The following is a 14,146-nucleotide window of genomic DNA, read 5'->3' as shown; positions in this document are numbered from 1 at the left end:
TTAACCCCTTAAAGTTAAAAGTTTAACCCTTTAGGTCTCTGCTCATTATTATTTTTACTCCTAAAATATCACTCCTATTTTGATCAATAAAAAAATATATTACAACTATGATAATATGTATAATTAACAATGTTTTAGTTGAATTTATGAACTGTTACAATTGACCCTGTAAGTGGGGACAATTGTAACAAGTGCACGACTGTCAAAAATTGTTAATAACTAATATAATAACATTTAAAATAAGTTTTTTTTTCTAGTAGAGGATAGTCTACTTTACTCGTCTGTCAATTAATACTAATAATATATTGGATTTTTTGTTAGTTAAAAATAGTTAAGTAAAAAAATTTACAATTGACCCCACTCTCCCCTAAAGATTAACAGAAAAGAATTAATTTAATGCTTCTCACACTATTGTATTGATTTATCTATATGAACCCCTTGGGGACGGTTGATTCAGAAAAGCATTCGTACAAAATCAGAATCAAGATGTAATTAAATAAAAAACGGTTACTTAAATGTTGTCGTTGCTAATTTGACAGACTTACTTTGCTTTTACTTTAATTATTGTTAATTCAATCACATATATAATCAATGTTAGTTCAAAGTATAACTAAATACTTTTATTTGAACAAAGTAATGGTGAGTTAAATAAATCAAACAATTATAACCCCACCCACAAATAAACTGCTAAAGAATTACTTTGATTACTAGTTTTATCTTTTTACCCTGGTTGATACGGTTTTATGCTGGCACGTATTTGTGACAGTCGGCGCGAAAGGGTTAATGAATTATTAGAAAAAATAAATTTTTTTCGGTTATAATCGTGTAAGCCGATAATGAAATTATATTTCGTTGTGATTAATTTTTCAAATATTCAGCTAATAACTTTTATCTAAGATTTGAAATTTTTAATAATTTGTATTTTTTATTTAATGATTTGTTTAAATATATTTAATAATTTGTATTTAAAAATCCAGTATAATAATTTTTCCTTTTACTGTATTTTAATGTTCCTTTATTGCGCTTTGTGTGTTATTATCTTCTCACTTACTGTTGCACCTTGCTTACATTAGCACCTACAGTACATTATGACTTGACTTAATTTTTCAAATTTTCTTCTTAAATTTAGTTTTATTTTAAATCAAAAAACAAAATATTTAGAGGATTCACCATTTATCCTTTTACTTATAGAAGAATAAATATAGATAAGATAAGTGTTATTGCTTATCATTGTTAAATGACTGCTTGTAGATAATTATAGATAGTTAATCGATTCTCTTGTGGATAGTTAATCAAATGAAATTTTTTCTTACTGTTTATATTCATTTTATCTTAAAACAAAACATAATAATCGAAAATAAATAAAAATACAACAAACCTTTTACGAATAACAGAACTGTTATTCGTAAAAAGTATAATACGATATGATTATATATGAGCTAGAATTTCTAGTTTGCCTCAATGCAGACACTAGTGCTTAATTAGCATATCTACAATTAATCATAGCATCACAATTAATCTAGTGCTTAATTAGCATATCTACAATTAATTATAGCATCAAAATTAATCTAGTGTTTAATTAGCATATCTACAATAATATCTGATCTCTACAATTATTCATAAACTTTTTAAACACATAAAAATAAAACACACGAGAAGGTGTTTAAATTTTTAATTAAAATTGATGCGAAATTCGGCAAATTCCATTTGCTTTTATAATTAGTTTGCATTCACTTGAATAATTTAAGCAGAGCTTTGGAAGTCTAGAAATAGTAAAGAGATTCAAATTGATACTTCTTCAAAAGTGATGAATAAACCTATATACGAAAAAAATCATTCTTCCATATGTTTTATAGTTATTCCAGTTTGCAGTGTTATCTGTTGACGAACTTTTTAGATTTTTTTAAAACTTATTAAGAAAATTTACATTCTAATTCTTTCTGTGTTTTTTTTACAAGGTTTTCCATGGGTGAAAGCCCTTATATAGCAAGACGGAAAAGAGAGAACATTTCATTCCAGCATTTTTTTCGAAAAAAGTGAAATATCTGTAACTATCAAGATTTCTTTTATAATTCTGGCATATATATAAAACTGCTTCTTTTCCAAGATAAAGTAGATATTGTTGAAAAATTTAAAAAAAGAATAAGTAAACTCCTCCCCAAAACTAGCTATAACTGAAATGGTTTTACTACCAGCCTTTCCTCTTTTCCGTCTCGCTTTCACCCCTGAGGTTTTCACTAGCCTTGAAAATTTTAAAAAGCGGTTACAAAAATAAAACAAATATCGATATTTTAATTTCTGTGTAACCACCACTAAAAATTGTTTTCCAAAGAAAATATGTATACATGACTAACCACTTAACGACAAAGTGGTATATTAAATTAAAAAATATTTTCTAGCATTAAACTAAATTTACTACCACTACTGAAACTTTTCAAGGACAGAGGGGAACCCTGTTTGATTAAGTTTTAAAACAGCTAGTCAATAAGTAACATCCAGTTATAACAACAAAAAAATTATGTTTCTTTATTTTTAGCCAACACTCGCCAATTGGAGCAAGGTGTTCTACACATCAGCCGCTATCTACGCAATTAGTGGCATTTTATTTGCAGCTTTTGGATCCGCTGAATTACAGAACTGGGGATCAACAAAGAATGGTTTGAAGAAACCAGAAATCAATCCACCAAGAGAACTAAATGCTGGAAATTTAAAAGCAAATGTTTGAAAAAAATGCTTCCCATTATTTATTTTGTGCAGACAATATCACGAGGCGGACGCTATTGCACACAATTTATTAAAAGAAATTTGAAAGCAACGTCCCCAATTATTTAGACATTTTTTTGACATTAGTCGTACAATTACACGCTCGTAAAAAAAGAAAGAAAATAAAGCTGCTAGAAAAAGTTACAAACACATTCCTTAATCTCATCGTCCATTTAAAACCAGTGTCACCGTAATGCTTGTTGGAGCTCACCAAAGACGTGAAGGTCATTTGGAGATGGATCTGGACTGCAAGATGGGTGACTATGACCTTTCTATGTAAAGTTTTGCCAAAGTTCTTTTGTTGTATTCGATTTGCCGAATTTCAGCGTGCGTGTAGTAATTGAATGAAACATGTTGTTGTTCATTTTTCCACTTAACAGTTGATATGACTGGTTTCAGAACTTCAGACATATCCAAACATTTTCCGCACAAAGACTGTTGATGAATGATACAATGTAAGACTAATGGTTTTGAACCACCGTCATTTTCTACAGCCTTTGACACAAGAGCGACCACTCCTTTATCTTTCCCACTCATGTTTTTGCCTCCATCAGTTGTGATACATTTCAAGTTTTTCCATCGAAGGTTCTTTTGATTAATGGCCATTTCAACTCCTTTAAAAATATCTGTACCAGTAGTTGTGCCATGAATACTATACATATCAAGAAGTTCTTCATGCACTTCATAGCTTTTATCTACTCCTCGAATATAAATCAACACCTGAGCAGTATCTGACACATCCGTTGACTCATCCAAGGCCAAAGAAAACCACTCAACATGTCCATTTTTGTCGAACAGTTGAGAGGATATATTTTCAGCGATGTTTTTCTACCCTTCGAGCCACAGTGTTTGCTGACATACTGACAGTTTTTAATAAATTTGCCTTTTCAGGGCACATTTCTTCGGCTACTGCAATTATGGATTCTTTGATCATTTCTCCATCGGTGAATGGTTTTCCACGTTTTGCAATTTCAAGAGCCACACGAAAGCTGGCACGAGTTGCAGCCTCTTGTTCAGTTTTGAGTTTTGTAAATGAAGATTGCCGCGATTTCAATCCGCGCTTCATAGCTTCGAATTTTTCTGTCCGCAAACTTCCTGTATATTTTGAGTAATTTTGAAAATGTTTTGTTTCATAATGACGCTTAATGTTATATTCTTTGAGAACGGCTATGCTTTCATTGCAAATCAAACATAGCGCCTTGTTACTGGACTCAATTACGAAATGCTGAATGTTCCACTGATCTTTGAATTTTCTGCATTCACTATCAATTTTTCGCTTCTTTTCCATACTACTAAATCACACACAAAAGCAACAATTCAAATCAAAATACTGTTACAAAGACCTCTTAAACTTAAACACGCACAAACACGTTTTAAGGAGGTACGCACTATTTTATTTCACAACAGTGTCATAGGAACTGACTTGTGGTTGCGCCACTAGCCTTCTTATATATTCCAATTACTGCCATCTAGAAGTGAATGGAAGACACCAGAACTTTCTCGAACCAACGAGATTATTTTGTACGTGCTATTAGCGCCATCTGTTAGCGATATAAGGTACTACCTATTTCCGCTTGTGTCCACCAGATGTCGTGTCACGTTACTCCTCATGGCTCGTACTCTACGACTAATCTAGAAATTACAGATAATGACAGGAAAATTAATAATATGCAGTGTTGCCGTTTAGCGGACTTTAGTCCGATTTGCAGCCTTTTTTAAACGTTGCGTACTTTATCGGACTTTTTTTTTCATCAGTGGACTATTTCTCTTTTTACCACCGGCAACAATAATAATATGGTTTTGGCCCTCGGAACTTACTGGAGTAATCAGTATGGCCCTAAGGCTGGAAAGTTTGGAGACCCCTGTTCTAAAGGATCATGAGTGGGTGGCGTTCATCACGCACCACGGAAAATAACCGGAGATTCTCTCTCTGCACAGAGAATCAACCGCTCCTCTCCAGTCCTGAACGATTTGCTGTTTCTTATATTGAATAAAATTATTGTTTGAATAATACAGTCCGTTGTCATTTGCAACACACACATAAAACCCCTCCAAAGATAACTAAACCGTAAACATAAATAAGTATTACTATTAATTGTATACTTATTTTTCATCCGCAGTACAATTTTCTTTTAGAGATTTGAAAAAAACGGAAGCTTTCACAATATAATCGTTTTTGAAATTAATGTAAAGTAATTGATAACTTTAGATGCGTAATTAAAAAACATAATGTCATTTCTTTTCACTTGTCTTCCGATTTGGGTAGAATATAAGAGGGTAACAGAGATAATGAAAAATGGAGAACTGAAATTTTTTCAATATAATCGTTTTTGAATTATTATGAAGTTGCAGATAAATTTAGATGCATAATCAAGAATCCCTTTTATTTTATTTTTTTTATATTTCTGTTCATCTTTGAAAATGGGAAAATTCCCCCTTTTATTTTCTAAGACTAAAATGTTTTTTTATTCGTATGTCTATAATACCAAAATATATTCGACAATTTATTTTTTGAAAAATTATGTATTATTTTAGGAATAAAATTTGCTAAAATTAAGATTAAAAAATTTCTAAAATAGCATTTTTTTAAATTTTTTGTTAGAAATAGCATTAAAAAAGTACTTGAATGAGAAAAAACATTTTAGTTATGTCTTAATCTGCTGTTTGACATTTGACCTTTTTAAAATACTTACTCTTTGATAAAATGGTAAATAAGAAATTTTAGGGTGAAAAAAAATTTAAGCATAATTTTTTTTTTCTGTTTAGAGATTCTCTATTAAATATCAACCAAGTTATTCTAAAGATATTCCTTATATTCATTTGTTATTATTAAACTAGCGTTATTTGTTTTTATTCAAATAATAATTTAGAATATTTTAATGTATGCGATTAATTCTACTTCAAAAAGTTTTTTACGAATTTATGCAACGTGTAAAGAAAGAGAATTTCTTTTGAATTACTTTTGCATAATTTATTTGCACACAGAATGGTAAATCATAAGAAAAAAATATCTTGCGTCAATAAGAAAAACAATTGAGAGTTATTAAAAATGTGTTTGATGAAAACTTATGATATTTGCATCGTGTTGAACTACTAACACGAATTTGTAATAAAATAGAATCACGAATAATCCTTATGGCAGGGATGGGCAAACTACGGCCCGCGGGCCTACTGTGGCCCGCTTGAAGGTTTTATCCGGCCCGTGGATAGAATTTTAACTTGCTGATCCGTGGCGAATATAAACAATATACATCCATTTTCTTGTCTACTTTGTTTAAAGCTATTTTTGTTTTTACTTTTTTAACAAAGTATTGATGATCTTTTTACTTTCTCTATTTTTGTTCCACAAAACATAAATTGATGGAAATAGACAGCTTCAATTGGTAAAATGTTGAAAGCAAACGTTCTTTATAGAATAGCGTAGATTGGCTCCATCTGAAGCAGTTGTATTTAAATATGCCAAAGTTAGAGTTTTAAAAATCATTACCAAAAGCTAGTTTCCCAAATTTAATATTTCATGTCCAGAAAATCAGTTCTATGTTTGCTTCATCCTATATATGTCAACAAGTGTTTCCAACTATAAACCTTTGAAAAAATAATTTAGAAGTAGACTAACAGGCAAACATTTAATCTTGAACATTAAAATAAGTACATCTCACTTGGAATCTCAATATAAAGAACTTTTAAAAATGAAATCGCAACTTTATTCATCTCATTAAATATTTAAATTAAAACTTGCATATCGTTTTTCTACTTTAGAAGTTTCTACTTGGCCCACCAAACTTTTTTCTTCGTTTTTTTACCCTCGACCAAAAAAGTTTGCCCACCCTTGCCTTATGGCTAGACCGACAGCAATGAAATTGTATAACTAAAAGTTCTAACAAAAATCTTACGCACCCTTATATCCTCTGGATTGGATTCAATATAAGAGCATAATTAGACTTAGACTTAGAGGTTGGGCAGCTCTGACGAGCAGGGCACATCGACCAGAGGTCTATTGTACCCAAACCCTAAAATCATGATTAGCATATTTGTGAGACCTTTTGTCTCTTGGTTCGTTTTTAAAGACTACTCAATACGGATGACCAAGGATTATTTCAATTTTAGCTTATTTATTACTGAATTCTTGATTATAGAATTATTTACAAAATGATACATGAATTGGAGAATATAATATTCTGGAGCGCTGCTGCTCCCTTCGCTCTCATGCTTTCTCTAGCATAGTTCAACTCGAAACTCAACTCTTCTCCGTTCAAAGCTAATCTCNAATTAAAATTAAATTAAAATTAAATTAAAATTAAATTAAAATTAAATTAAAATTAAATTAAAATTAAATTAAAATTAAATTAAAATTAAATTAAAATTAAATTAAAATTAAATTAAAATTAAATTAAAATTAAATTAAAATTAAATTAAAATTAAATTAAAATTAAATTAAAATTAAATTAAAATTAAATTAAAATTAAATTAAAATTAAATTAAAATTAAATTAAAATTAAATTAAAATTAAATTAAAATTAAATTAAAATTAAATTAAAATTAAATTAAAATTAAATTAAAATTAAATTAAAATTAAATTAAAATTAAATTAAAATTAAATTAAAATTAAATTAAAATTAAATTAAAATTAAATTAAAATTAAATTAAAATTAAATTAAAATTAAATTAAAATTAAATTAAAATTAAATTAAAATTAAATTAAAATTAAATTAAAATTAAATTAAAATTAAATTAAAATTAAATTAAAATTAAATTAAAATTAAATTAAAATTAAATTAAAATTAAATTAAAATTAAATTAAAATTAAATTAAAATTAAATTAAAATTAAATTAAAATTAAATTAAAATTAAATTAAAATTAAATTAAAATTAAATTAAAATTAAATTAAAATTAAATTAAAATTAAATTAAAATTAAATTAAAATTAAATTAAAATTAAATTAAAATTAAATTAAAATTAAATTAAAATTAAATTAAAATTAAATTAAAATTAAATTAAAATTAAATTAAAATTAAATTAAAATTAAATTAAAATTAAATTAAAATTAAATTAAAATTAAATTAAAATTAAATTAAAATTAAATTAAAATTAAATTAAAATTAAATTAAAATTAAATTAAAATTAAATTAAAATTAAATTAAAATTAAATTAAAATTAAATTAAAATTAAATTAAAATTAAATTAAAATTAAATTAAAATTAAATTAAAATTAAATTAAAATTAAATTAAAATTAAATTAAAATTAAATTAAAATTAAATTAAAATTAAATTAAAATTAAATTAAAATTAAATTAAAATTAAATTAAAATTAAATTAAAATTAAATTAAAATTAAATTAAAATTAAATTAAAATTAAATTAAAATTAAATTAAAATTAAATTAAAATTAAATTAAAATTAAATTAAAATTAAATTAAAATTAAATTAAAATTAAATTAAAATTAAATTAAAATTAAATTAAAATTAAATTAAAATTAAATTAAAATTAAATTAAAATTAAATTAAAATTAAATTAAAATTAAATTAAAATTAAATTAAAATTAAATTAAAATTAAATTAAAATTAAATTAAAATTAAATTAAAATTAAATTAAAATTAAATTAAAATTAAATTAAAATTAAATTAAAATTAAATTAAAATTAAATTAAAATTAAATTAAAATTAAATTAAAATTAAATTAAAATTAAATTAAAATTAAATTAAAATTAAATTAAAATTAAATTAAAATTAAATTAAAATTAAATTAAAATTAAATTAAAATTAAATTAAAATTAAATTAAAATTAAATTAAAATTAAATTAAAATTAAATTAAAATTAAATTAAATTAAAATTAAATTAAAATTAAATTAAAATTAAATTAAAATACAAAACTATACAGTTTTGTAACCATTTACGGCTAGAATAGATTCTAAACCATGAAAATTAATTTTAAGTGGACATTGGAACTCTATGGCTGCTGCGCCATTTATGCGTGAATCTTAGTTTCTCATTCTTATTGTTCAAATCACCGATTGAAGATTCTGGCTATTGGAAACTCCTCATGTTTTGAAAGAACGAAAGTATTATTGTAGTATCAAATCAAGCTTTCGAACCCCTGTTCAGCCAGCCATGAGATTGACCGATTAGCCCTCTCAACTACAATATGTACCCAGCTGCTTGGAACAAAATTGCTTTATAACGTGGACCTAGTTTGCACGGATAAAATTCTGGTTTTGTTTCTGTAATAGAGAGTTCTGTAATACTCTGGGAAAAAATTTTTATAATTCATTTGTTGCATAATAAAGGACATTTCCAGAATTTAATTTAATTTATTTCTTTTTCTTGCTGAAAGAAATTTCCATTTTTAGAATTTCATAATCCTTTACTATGCTTACAGCTAAGATTAAAACGAAACAAATAATATCACGCCCTATATTAGCCTCCATGAACTAGGTTGATATGTGACACCCACGTTGCTAATGTGAAACACCGTTTTGTTTAATCATTTTGTGCCCTAACACCTTGAGAAGCCTGTATTGTATATATATATAAGATCCAGAATTTAGTGGTAAAATGAAAAACACAGCAAAAACCACGCAAGTAAGAAACTAAAACGCAAACAGCATGATAACATGGTAGGAGACATGTCTACTGTTTAAAAGTTACTGTTGATTTAATAAAGCGAAAATTATCATGAGGTTTTAAGAATAAACAAACAAATGTGTGACGCTTGTTACTATAATACATTAAATAGTAATCAAAATTTCTAACCAGATGGAGATACTGTCATCATTAATTGAAGTCTATTGCTTTCATCGGTTTATCAAATCTTTAGCTTAATCATTTGATATTTGACCCGTTTTTTTGCACCTTTTCGCATTTTCGTCAACTTACATTACTTGGTTTTGCTTTATCAGTATTTAATATTTCTTGGTTATATTTTACTCTTTATTTTTCTCTTAAAGAAAGTTAAAAATTAAAACCTTTTTAAAAGAAATTTTATTAAAAAATTAGTTAATGAAAAACAATCCTTCAGCATCATAAAAGAAGGAAAATTATTCTTATCCTGCTAACGGATCCATTTTTATTAAAAGTCCGCCCTGTCCTCGTCAGGTGTCCAAGATATTGCGCCTCGGTTCATCGATTAGCAAAATAAAGCAAAACACGCAGTAAAGAGGTACTAAGAAATCCGATCCAACTTTTTAACGAAAAATAGAGCAAATGCCAGTGAAAAGGCTAAAGATTAAATCGTGTAAAAGCTAAAATTAGACGTACAAAGCCAGCAGGTGTGGATGACATGACGATTTCTAGATATATGTTGATAAACAGAGTTCCTTAAGTGACTGAAATAAAACGAACAGAGATAGAAGTGCACTTTGAAATTGTAGGACCGAAAAGAAAACCAAACACTTAAGAGGCAACATTGATAACTGCAATTATTTTAAAGCTGTGGAATTTTTTTTAAAATTTCTTTTATAAAATTTCACTTCAAATGCGATTTTAATTTAACTAGAGTACCCCACCTCCAGCCCACTATGCTCGTCAACCCCCAGAACTGCTGTTGCAGCTCCTTAGCGTCAATTCTGGCTAGCTTTGCTCGCTCATTGTTACATATTAGGGGGGCCGGAAAGTAATGTCGTTTAGGCGCACTAAACAGTCGTTAGTCATAAAAACCAATTCTTTTTTTTTCGATCCATTTCGATTCTTTAACAATCTGGCCTTGAAAAGTTGTTGCTAACGTGGTTGAATCCATTATTCATTAAAAATAAAATCTTGATAACATATATCAGATGCACCGAAACTACATTAATTTCCGGTTCCTCTAATATATGCTAGTCTATAGCTTCAAATGAATGGTTGTACTCTTTTAGAATTAAAGGTAATAAAATTGAGAAAAGTATGCAATCTATGAAATCTTTGACTGCATTAATATTGATTATTAGTATTGAAAGCATCTAATTAATTTATATTTTTAATAAATAACTACTATAAGTTCATTTGCTCATATTATCAATATTAACATCATAATGGAATTCAAATTAAATTATAAATTATAATATTTCTCTTACTATTAATATTTTTAATTAAAACTCTTTTCTTTTTTATTCATTTTGTAGCATTGTTTTGATCTTGGATTAAGCATAGAAATTGAATACATATAGTAAATTAAATGAATAATCCAAGAAAGCTGAAGTGGTAGGATATTGCTAATTAAAAAACACTTCTTTGGCTTCAAATACGTGCAAAGGGAAATAAAAACCGACATGTTTTAAGTGCTCAAAAATCCTTACAGTGAACTTGTAACTTAACCATTATTTCTCTTCTCCCGTTTATAACAAAATTTATAATATCTTCTCCCGTTTTGGTTGTAAAATTATTTTTAAGGCCCGTTTACAAATTTTAATCACTTAAAGATCCTATCTGTTTTGAAAAAAGTCGCTGGGCATTTACCACTTACCTTGTCAATGCAACCTTGGCTATGCCGGACTAACAAGACGCGCTTTAAAATTTAGACTTAAATACGCCCTATGTCAGCACCAAAAATACAATAAATCTTCAATTACTGCATTGAGCCGTAATGGCTCAGGGGATAGAGCGTTCGCCTTCCAATGAGGTGAACCGGTTTCGAATCCCAGTCGAATCCGCATCCGGCTTGCACCGACCACAGTGCTGACGAAAAATATCCTCAATGGTAGTCGGATCATGGGTTAGAGTACCCTTGCCGTCGGGCTAACCATGCAAAGTTTTCGTGGTTTTCCTTACCATGTAACACAAATGCGGGTTAGTTCCATCGAAAGGCAATTTCTCCCAATACCTCGTCCAGGAGTTTCCTTTGCCTTCTGGATCGGGTTTCAAATTGCAAGGATACTGAATTGAACACTAGTAGTTGTAAATTCATAAAATTGGGTCAGCTGTTCAACGACTGTTATAAAATTTTTGCGCATTGTTAGAATGTTGTGCTTAAATTCAATTTCGGTAAATCCAAAATTATTTCCACCCTTGTCACATCAGCTCATCCTGATACCTCTGAAAAACGTTTTATTCGTATGAGTACTGATTCCCTTGTCAAACTGATTGTCTTGTTGTCCTCACCACCTCTCCATAGCACGTGGAAATACATTTTACCTTGATTTGAAAGTCTAGTCCACAGGGTTTATTTTATTTTTTTCTTCAACTTTATTTTTGCTTCACTCTCTGCTACTCTGGTTTCTATAGTTTTGTGCCTCACCTTAATATTCCACTTTTCGTTACCAACTTATTATGTATTATATTTCAAATAACTTTTGCTTCTTCTCATTCACGGTTTTTAGAATGGTTTTAGAAAACATGAAACTTATCGATTTTTATTTCATTTCCATCTGCATATTTTTGAAATCAATGGAATTTTTTTAATAGGTAACAAATAGTTAATATTCAATTTCATTTTCCCTTTTCGATGAATGTGCTGCTGTGAAATTGAAAAATCAACGTAGCCGACAAAGATTTAAAATTGAGATTCTTATATATTTCTCATCTTTGTATGGTAAGCCACTTATTGCTAGAAAATATATTTCGAAATGAATTCTGTTTTATCAGTTTTTTGACATTCTATTTTAGCATTCATAGCATACGCAGTAGAAGGAAAACAGTTGTCAAATCACTTTTCTCGGAATCAATCGTGAAGCAGTTACGTTGTTTTTTCAATCGCGCGGCAGTATAAATCACGATTCGCCTCAAATAATTGATTTTCATAAATTATATAACTTACCTTAAAAGATTTTACAAAACTCATTACTTTCAATACACATTTGTCATCAAAATTCATATTTCTAATTACTTCGAACAGTCAATATACTCGTACTTATTTTATTGTCATTCAGTAAAATCTTATTATCAAAACAACAACTTTAGAAAATTAGTAATACTCACACTTACAAGTATCCTTAATATATATTTCGGTTGGAAACATTAACTCTAAAATAGCCATTGATTAAAGTAGCTAAGGCATACAGTGATAGAGTTTTGCCTTCGTTTCCGTTTGGGAATTTAGTTATTCACTTTAAATTAGAGTTCGACAGTTTAAAAGGAATAACGTTACAGCAAGGACAAATTGTTGTAACAGTATCTGGAACAGTAGAATTACAGAAAGTGTTAATGGAATACGTGGAGTCCTAGAAATGTACTTGTAATTTTAGCTTTACAACAGTTTTAAGAGAAAATTGTCAATTTGTAGGAGATCATTGGCGAAACTGCATTTTGTAACATAAACACTGCATTTTTATGTATAGTTTTGATGTAAATATGCCCAAAATCAAATGTCTGTGTAACTTTATTTTATATAAAAACTAGCAAGGCTTTGCAATTTATATTTTTTATATATATTTTAATATTTGTTTCTGCATTATAAGTGTCAAAATTTTATGTTAAATTTTGATATAAATATACTAAAATGACTTTGTCGGAGTAATATTGTTTATTACTAAAATTAACAAGCCCTTTGAGTTTGTTTTAGCTGCATTTTAACATTAATTTTTGTATTATAAATGCTGCATTTTTTTGCTAAATTTTGATGTAAATATGTCAAAATGACTTTCAAATAATACATTTATTATTAAAGAGAGTAACACCTTTCAATTTGTGTTTTTAGGTCAGTTTTAGAATTATTTTTTTAGTTAAAACTTCAACTTTTATAAATTAATAATATTTTCTTTATTCACCTAAATTTTAATTTGTTATTATTGTAAAACTCATCAAGCATTTTTTGCATTTAAGTTGAGATATTAAAGGATTCAAACCTCTTTAATTTCTGCTCACAAACTTTACCTTCGTTTAAAAATTGAGTTTTGTTAAAAATCAAAATCTGTGTCTCTGGTAGACAAGAAGGCGAAGGAAATATCGCTCAATCACCTTTATATCGCTCAATGATCTAACTACTTTTTTCTAGAAGTCTTAATAAATCATTCCAAATTAAAAAATTTCAACTCACATTCCAAAGATTTTGCTTTATGGAAAGAATGTTTTACTAATACATAGTTAATATAATATTTTTATACTAAAATGGTATAAATGTTATATACCAAAATGTTATAACAAACTTTGAGTTAAAAACTTTTCTGTAATAGTAAAGTGAAACTTTCTGATTTATTAAAGAAATAAGAATATATTTATGCTATGACTAAAAGATAATTTTAGAATTATTGTTATATGCTTTTACTTATATCCAATGAAACAGTTAGTAAATCATCTTAAAGTTATTTACATTTTTTAAAACATTGCTTTCTAAAAAATTAAAATACTATACCTAAATATAACTCACTTATTTTGTTCATAATTAAGTTCTAACTAGACTCAAACCAAGTTTGAAGAAACCTAACATTTGAAACAAAAGTGCGTTAGTCACCAACAATGATTTCCAAATATATA

At 27.2% G+C, this 14,146-nt stretch overlaps 1 protein-coding gene across 1 annotated transcript in view; it reads right to left on the bottom strand.

The window, feature by feature from the left end:
* The window catches only part of LOC107444450 (pyrokinin-1 receptor-like), a 60,058-nt gene that overhangs the window by 14,278 nt on the left and 31,634 nt on the right, over positions 1 to 14,146 (bottom strand). The gene's annotated exons all lie outside the window — the stretch shown is intronic.

Source organism: Parasteatoda tepidariorum, chromosome 4, assembly GCF_043381705.1.
Source record: "Parasteatoda tepidariorum isolate YZ-2023 chromosome 4, CAS_Ptep_4.0, whole genome shotgun sequence".
Classification (NCBI taxonomy): Eukaryota; Metazoa; Arthropoda; class Arachnida; order Araneae; family Theridiidae; genus Parasteatoda; species Parasteatoda tepidariorum.
Note: the sequence above shows the minus strand (reverse complement) of the source record. Positions and strands in the feature narration are given on the sequence as shown.